We start from the raw sequence: 8,906 nt of genomic DNA, 5'->3' as shown, positions 1-8,906 counted from the left end.
GTGGCTCAGGCCTTTAATCCCAGCACTTGGGAGGCAGAAGTAGGAGGATCGCCGTGAGGTAAAGGCCACCCTGAGATTACATAGTAAATTCCAGGTCAGCCTGGACGAGAGTGAAACCCTATCTTGAAAAACCTAAAGAGGACTCTGGAGTCAATGCAGTGTCACTCTGTCCCTGGCAATGGAGACATAGGCCAGTGCTGCCCCCTGTAGTCTGAGGAGATTCCACCCCTCAAGGACTTCCACTCTAGAAAAGTCTTTCTATACTACAGAAAAGAATCTTCATGATGCAGGCTGGAGAGATGGCTTAGTGGTTAAGGCACTTGCCTGCAAAGCCTAAAGACCCAAGTTTATGGTTCTCCAGGACCCACGTAAGCCAGATGCACAAGGTGGTGTGTGTGTCTGGAGTTCATTTTCAGTGGCTGGAGGCCCTGGAGTGCCTATTTTAAAGATTTTTTTTTAGCTTAATTTGAAAGAGAGAGAGAGAATGGGTGCACCAGAGCCTCCAGCCACTGCACACGAACTCCACATGCATGCTCCTTCTTGTGCATCTGGCTTATGGGGAATCAAACTGAGGTCCTTTGGCTTTGCAGGCAAACACCTTAACTGCTAAGCCATCTCTCCAGCCCCATGGAGTACCTATTTAAAAAAATAAGAATTTCATGACAATTCACAGTAAAGTTAGTAAGTTTATTACATAGAAATAAGAGCACAATAGTACAGACCCAAGAAATGGCTACAATCTTCATAAGGACAGACCTTAAGTATGTGTCTAGGATCTTGTGGATTATGGAATACATTGCTCTAAGAATGTCCTCTGATTAAGTATATGAATTATATGATTAAAATTAAGTACAAAAATATGAGCTAGTTTTAAAAAGTATTTTTATTTATTTGCAAGTAGAGAGAGAAAAGAGAGACCAGAGAGAGAATGAGCATGCCAGGGCCTTCAGCCACTGCAAACAAACTCCAAATGCAAGCAGGCTTTGAATTTAGTGATCCTCCTACCTCTGCCTCCCTAGTACTGGGATTAAAAATGTCTGCAACCCCCCCCCCAAAAAAAAAAGTCTGCAACCATACTCAATTTTTCTTTTTTCATTTTTCAAGGTAGGGTCTCGCTCTAGCCCAGGCTGATCTGGAATTCATTCTGTAGTCTCAGTGTAGCCTTGAACTCACAGCAATCCTCCTACCTCTGCCTCCCAAGTGCTGGGATTAAAGGCGTGCACCACTATGCCTGGCTTTAAGAAATATTTTTAATTTATTTACGAACAGAGTGGGGAGCAGTGTGGGTGTACCAGAACCTCCTGCCACCACCGATGAATTCCAGACACATGCACCACTTTGTGCCTCTGGCTGTGTATGGGGGCTGGGGAATTGAACCAGGCCTGCCTTTTTGTAAATGAAACTGTAAGGTGCCTTGATCAAGTTGAAGGATGAGAAGAGCCTTGATACGGTCCTGCTGCTGCCGGCAGGTGACATGACTAAATGACACCTGTAGTTGGGTCTGTTAATGAACCAAAGAATTGGCAATCCAGACTAAAGAGAATTTTTCAATTACCACATTTTATTTAAGTATAACATGGACGCGAGGAAGGGAGAGGGCCAAGGAAGGGAAGGTCAAGTGGAGAGGGAGGAACTAGACCACGTGGTCCAGGAGTCCATGGAAACGAATATGACCTTGGATTAAAAAAAAAAAAGGCGAGGGGCTGGAGAGATGCTTAGCAGTAAAGGTGTTTGCCTGAGAAGTCTAAGGGCCCAGGTTCAACTCTCCAAGTCCCAGTAAGCCAGACGCACCAGGTAATGTAAGCGCTCAAGGGGACACACCTCGAGTCCAATCGCAGTGTCTGGAGACCCTGGTGCACCATTCCCTCTCTATATATCTTTTTCATTGCCTCTAAAAATAACAATAAATGTGAGAAGGAGTTTTTAAAAAGTATATTCTTCCAAGGACCCAGGCATGGGAAAAAAATAAAACCAGAAACGTTTCTCCATGAGCTCAAGTTGGAGTTTGCTGCACTCTGGAAGTAACACACACCTGTGCCAGGTGTCCCGGCCACTCGGCCTGCGCTCACAGGAGTCGTCCACCCACACCTGCAGGGAGCACGTTTGGGATGTGATTGGGGGAGAGGGCCAGACGTTGAGCCCTACAACGGAAGCAGGTGGAGGGGTGCGGGTGTGACGTCATAAGTGGGCAGTCTACCTAGGAAGCCATCTGTCTATTGTGGCCCTTCACATTAATAGGAACTGCCTGTCCCCCACTTGCCGTAGTAGTCAGAGAGATAGCACATGGCAGGCCCGCTTTCCCCCATGGCATCCAGGCCCTGAGCACAGTATTGCCCAAAGGAAGATTGTTGAAGAAACCCCATTGGTACAGAGCTGGGAGAAGAAGACCCCCTCTCTATGCTGGCTCGGCACGGTAAGGCAGAGCTTGGACTCCGGTCAGCGGCCAAGAGGTCAGGAGGGCCATACACTTCACACGAAGCGTCCTGGATCTCCCCAGCAGACTGGACAACAGAACCTGGTGAGACCCACTGGGCACAAGACACCTGAACCTGCCCAGAGGTGTTAGTGGGCGTTTGAATCAGTGTAGCCTGGAGGCCAGCAGGAGCGTCGTTTTGTGCAGGCAAGTCTCGTCTTCTTTTCCTATTAGCAAATAGTGTCTTTTTCTCTTCAGGAAGTAATCGGGCTCTTTTGTTTTGGAACCAGTTCTAAGGAGAAAAAAAGGGAAATTGTTTTTAAGTCAAATCTGCTTTTCTAGCAACATCCCACAGTGTGTTTTCACAATGGAAGAGGGTTTGAAGAGTCAATCTCCACGCACAAGCACTAACTCGCTCCCTGGGCATGAGAAGACATGGAAATCGGAGGCACTGCTTCCTGGGACTGTACACGTCCTTATGCGGCCTGGAAACTACTCTTTCTGGGTGTGCAAACTAGGCCTTCCAAGATCTCCTGCCAACCTGTCTACATTAAACAGAAGTGACCCCATCCCAGTGCCTCACCAAGCTGCCCACCAGTGTATATATACAATTCCACATATTCCTTTTTTGGGGGGCGGTGGTGGTGAGGGAGGTTTCAAGGTAGGGCTCAGAATTGGAATCCACTATGTACTCTCAGGGTGGCCTCAAACTCACAGCAGTCCTCCTACCTCTGCCTCCCAAGTGCTGGGATTAAAGGCATGCAGCACCATGCCCCGCCACATATTCTTTTTATTTATTTATTTGAGAAAGAGAATGGGCATGCCAGTGCCTCTCAGCCAATGCAAATGAACTCCAGAAGCATGTGCCACTTTGTGCATCTGGTTTATGTAGGTACTGGGGAATTGAACCTGGGTTCTTTGGCTTTGCAGGCTAGCTAGCACCTTAACTGCTAAGCCATCCTTCCAGCCCCCATGTTCTTTTTTTTTTTTTCAGTGTTATTTGTTTGCAAGCAGAGAGAATGGGTACACCAGGGACTCTTGCTAATGCAAACAAACTCCAGACCCATGCACTACTTTGTAAGTTCTTCTATGTGTAAAGAGGTACCATTTTAAACAGATAAATTTCATTCAGCTCCAATAATTTACAATGATGATGATGTCAGAAGTTCCCCACAACAAAACAAGACCTTTCTCCGTTTTAAAACTTGCATGTCTGACTTTTTACCTATCATCTCCTCTTGACCTACCCTGCCATCAAACATAACATGCACACAGTACAACCTCCAAAACACTCCTCCCCATGCCTTCCATTTCTCAAGGAAAAATTTTGTAGTAATCACTGTCTCTCCCTCTCAGTGCATGCCTGATGCCATTAACTATCATCCTCTCCACTCAAGTTCTCCCAGTTCTGGGCTGGGGATGTTGCTAGTGGGTAGAGCATATGCCTAGCATACGTGAAGGCTTGAGTCACATCCCAGTACCATATGAACTGGTTGGGTTGGCACATGCCTGTAATCCCAGCACTTGGGAGGTAGAGGCAGGAAAAAAGATAGAAATTCAAGATCATCTTGGCCACATACTGAGTTCAAGGCCACCCTGGGCTACTCTCTCTCTCAAACATATTTTCCTAGCTTAGTGCACCTCCACAGCTAACACCCAAGATGAACCAGAGTCCCCGTGATGGACGGTGATAGAAACATCTTCACCTATCCCTATTTCCAAACTTTCCTTGCAATCGCAGGTTTTTCCATCAAAGGTATGTATGGTAGAATCACAGCTCTGCAGAAATGAAAACTGACCAAGTGTTCACACACCCTTTTGATGAAACTCTTCCACAATTCAGATTATCCACAAACAGGAATAGCCATTGCAAACAACAACAACAAAAAATTGGACTTACTTGTAGTATACTCAAAGGGCAACCAATTATCCTGGCAACTTCTTCCCTGGTTGTATAATCAGGGTAAGGGTTCTTTTCAAAACATTGTTCAAGCATCAGCACAGCATCTTTTCCAAATTTGTGTCTTGGTTTCCCTTTTCCTCGGACACGTCTTGTCCCTCTCAGTAGATTGGGATCAGCTCCTTTAGCTGGGCAGCCCAACAAAGGTGGAAACAGAAATGCATTGGAGACCGCTAACAGCATTTGTAGATGAACATATAGTAAGATTTTAAAAACATGGTCATTTCCAAGTAGTGAGACGGGGCTGGGGGGGGGGGGATGAAAGGGAAAATGGGCTGGCCAGAACCTCTTGCCATTGCAAACAAACTCCAGTTGCAAGTGCTCCTTTATGCATCTGGCTTTATGTGTGTACTGGGGACTCCAACCCAAGCCATTAGGCTTTGTGAGTAAGTATGTTTAATGATTAATCAGTTTCTCCAAACAGAGTATATAATTTTTTTAAAGTAGAACTCTGCCTAATTTCCATTCATAATAAAAAATTCATTCCTATCTTTAAATTTAAATGATAAAGTAGGGCTGGAGAGATGGCTCAGTGGTAAAGATGCTAGCCTGCAAAGCCTAAAGACTCTGGTTTGGTTCCCTAGTACCCACATAAAGCAAGATGCACAAGAGTGGAGCTTGCCTCTGGAGTTTGTTTGCAGTGCCCGGGAGCCCTGGTGTGCCCATTCTCTCTCTCTTTGCAAATAAATAAAATACTTGCAAACAATGGGCTGGAGGAATGGCTCAGCATTTAAGGTACTTGCCCCCAAAGCCTAAGGACCCAGGTCTAATACCCCAATCAATACCCACGTAGAGCTAGATGCACATGTGTCTGGATATCTGCCTGTCTCTGTTTTTTTTTTCCTCTCAAATAAACAATAAAGTGAATTTTTTTTTGTTTATTTTTTATTTATTTTTTTGAGAGCAACAGACAAAGAGGTAGATAGAGAGAATGGGCGTGCCAGGGCCTCCAGCCACTGCAAACGAACTCCAGATGCGTGTGCCCTCTTGTGCATCTGGCTAACGTGGGTCCTGGGGAACCAAGTCTTGAACCGGGGTTCTTAGGTTTCACAGGCAAACGCTTAACCGCTAAGCCATCTCTCCAGCCCCAATAAAGTGAATTTATTTATGATCTGTTACCAAGGTAGGAAACAATTTTTTTTTCAAGGTAGGGATTCACTCTAGCCCAGGCTGACCTGGAATTTACTATGTAGTCTCAGGGTGTTCTCAAACTCATAGCAATCCTCCTACCTCTGCCTCCTGAGTGCTAGAATTAAAGGCCTATGCTACCATGCCCAGTGGAACAATTTTTTTTAAAAAACTTGCGCATGTGTGTGTACATGCATATAGAGAGCCAGAAACATTTTTATGTTTTATTTTTTAATAACCAAGGGCTGCAGAAGTTGAACACACTTGCTTGGAAAGCCTTCCAGCTGGGATTTGATTTCCCAATGCCCACTTAAAGCTAGATGCAAAGTGGCACATTCCCCTGGAGTTGGTTTGCAGTAGGAACAGGCTGCCCATGTTCTCCCAATCTCTCCATGCATATATTTGTATTTTATTTCTATCTAACTCTCTCCCAGAAGTGAAAACCTGCATCCACATCAACAGGATGGGGTTAACACTCAGGAAAGAATACACAAGCACTTGAGACAATTCTTTGTAAATGATGGTCCAATACAAGGGATCTTTAGGACCATGGTATTAAAAGACCTTTTAGTCTGGGCTGGTGAGATGGCTCAGCGGTTTAGGTGATTGCCTGCAAAACTAGCTACCAGAGTTCGACTCTCTAGGACCCACATAAAGCACAAAGGGGCATGTGTATCAAATTCATTTGCAGTGGCTGGAGGCTCTGGTGCATTCATCCTCTCTTTCTCTCTGCTTGCAAATAATGAATTTTTTTTTAAACACCTTAGAACCAGCAAATTAACTTTGCTGAATCTCCAAATTTTCTGTTCTTTTAAAATACATCTGCTAAGATTAAAGGCATATGCCATCACACCTGGCCAACATGGCATTTTTTTGAACATGGTATTTTTAAAAATAGCTCATTTGTTTATTTTCAAGCAGAGAGATAAGGAGACAGACCCACTTCAGGGCCTCCAGCCATTGTAAACTAACTTCCAGATGCATGTTCCACTTTATGCATCTGGCTTAATGTGGATGCTGGGGAATTGAAGCTGGGTTAGGCTTTGCAGGCAACCACCTTAACTGCTGAGCCATCTCTCCAGCCTCACTTTTTTTTTTTTTAATGAGACTTTAGTGGGCAGAGGTAGGAGGCAGAGGTAGCTATTTGAGGCCAGCCTGTAACTACCGAGTTCCAGGTCACCCTAGGCTAGAATGAGACCCTACCTTGAAAAAACAAAATGAGGGCTGGAGAGATGGCTTAGTGATTAAGCGCTTGCCTGTGGAGCCTAAGGACCCTGGTTCGAGGCTCAGTTCCCCAGGTCCCACGTTAGCCAGATGCACAAGGGGGTGCACACATCTGGAGTTCGTTTGCAGAGGCTGGAAGCCCTGGCGTGCCCATTCTCCCTCTCTCCCTCTGTCTTTCTCTCTGTGTCTGTCGCTCTCAAATAAATAAACAAAAAAAAAAAATTAAAAAAAAAGAAAAAACAAAATGAGGCTTTAAAGTAAATTGAGAGGAGGAGAAGATGACACAGTGATTAAAAGTGCTTTAAACCAGGTGTGATGACACATATCTTTAATCCCAGCACTAGGGAGGCAGAGGTAGGAGGATTGCTGAGTTTAAGGCCACTCTGAGATATTTACATAGTGAATTCCAGGCCAACCTGGGCTAGAGCAAGATCCTACTTAAAAAAGAAAATGGAAAGAAAAGTGCTTGCTTTTTATAAGCCTGCTGGGGACAGGAGAGATGGCCCAGCAGTGAATTATCGCATTTACCTGCAAAACCTGACCACCCAAGTTTGATTCCCTAGTACACAGGTAAAGCCAGATGCACAAAGGGGTACATGGGTCTGGGGTTCCCTTGCAAGAGCTAGAGACCCTGGCGCATCAATTGTCTCTTTCTCTCTGGTGGGAGTGGTGGCACGCACCTTAAATCCCAGCCCTAACTAGGAGGCCAAGGTAGGAACATCACAGTGAGTTCTAGGCCAGCCTGAGACTATATAGTAAATCCCAACAAGACCCCTACCTCAAAAAATAAAAATAAAGCCTGCTGACCCGGATTCCATTACCAAGCCACCCACATATGCTGGATATACCAAATGATGCATGCATCTAGAATGTTTGCAGCAAAAGGAGGACCTGGTGTGTCCATTCTCTCTCCCTGTGCTCTTCTTTCTCTCTTTAAGTAGTTTAAATAGCACAGAAAGAGATAATCTTTTTGTTGTTGGTTTTTGGAGATAGGGTTTTACTCTAGTCCAAGCTGACCTGGAATTCACTATGTATTCTCAGGGTGGCCTCGAACTCACAGTGATCCTCCTACCTCTGCCTCCCGAGTGCTGGGATTAAAGTCGTGTGTCACCACAGCTGAGGGAAAGAGATAATCTGTGTGATCTTCATGAGCAATGGAGTACCTTTGGGAGCCTGGAGTCAATCTTGCTACTGCTCTGAGGGTGGGCTTCCCCTCCCAAAGCACTGCAGTGGGGTCGACATTGTCTTGAAGGCCTAATGACCCCTGGGCAACTTTATATAGTCATCAAAAAGCTCAACTATAAGATGTGAGAGCCGGGTGTGGTGGTGTACACCTTTAATCCCTCCGGAGGCAGAGGTAGGAGGATCACTGTGAGTTCCAGGCCACGCTGAGACTAATAGTGAATTCCAGGTCAGCCTGGGCTCAAAAAAAAAAAAAAAAAAAAAAAAAGCTGTGGGAGCCCTCTGCTTTCAACTGGGGCTCATGCAGAGCAGGAACTCAGAGCCTAAAACCCAAAGCTCTGCAAGTTCTCCCCCCAAAACACTGATGCCTCTTCTTTCTTCTGTCTGTATTTCTCCCAACAAAGAGGAAAGCTGTTTGTCTTGGAGTTCTGACATCAGTCCTATCCATTTTTTTCCCCCAAGGTAGGGTCTCACTCTGGCTCAGGCTGACCTGGAATTCACCATCGAGTTTCAGGGTGGCCTCAAACTCACAGTGATCCTCCTCCCTCTGCCTCCTGAGTGCTGGGATTAAAGGCGTGCACCACCATGGCCAGTTGTCTATCAACTTTTAATTATGATTATTTCTTATTAACTTGAGAGAGAGAAAATGGGCACACCAGGGCCTTCAGCTGCTGCAAATGAACTCCAGAAGCATGTGCCACCTTGTACGTCTGGCTTACATGGGTCCTGGGGAATCAAATCTGGGCCCTTAGGCTTCACAGGCAAGTGCCTTAACTGCTAAGCCATCTCCCCAGGCCAATTTATGATTATTTCACTCTTCAATACAGATGCTCAAACCCAGGTCTTGGTTTTTCAAGGTAGCCCAGGCTGACCTAGAATTAACTATGTAGTCTCAGAGTGACCTCAAACGCATGTCGATCCTCCTACCTCAGCCTCCTGAGTGCTGGGATTAAAGGTGTGCGCCACCACGTCTGGCCCATGAATTTTTAATACAACACT

This window comes from Jaculus jaculus, chromosome 18 (assembly GCF_020740685.1).
Source record: "Jaculus jaculus isolate mJacJac1 chromosome 18, mJacJac1.mat.Y.cur, whole genome shotgun sequence".
Classification (NCBI taxonomy): Eukaryota; Metazoa; Chordata; class Mammalia; order Rodentia; family Dipodidae; genus Jaculus; species Jaculus jaculus.
This window is presented reverse-complemented; position numbering follows the sequence as displayed.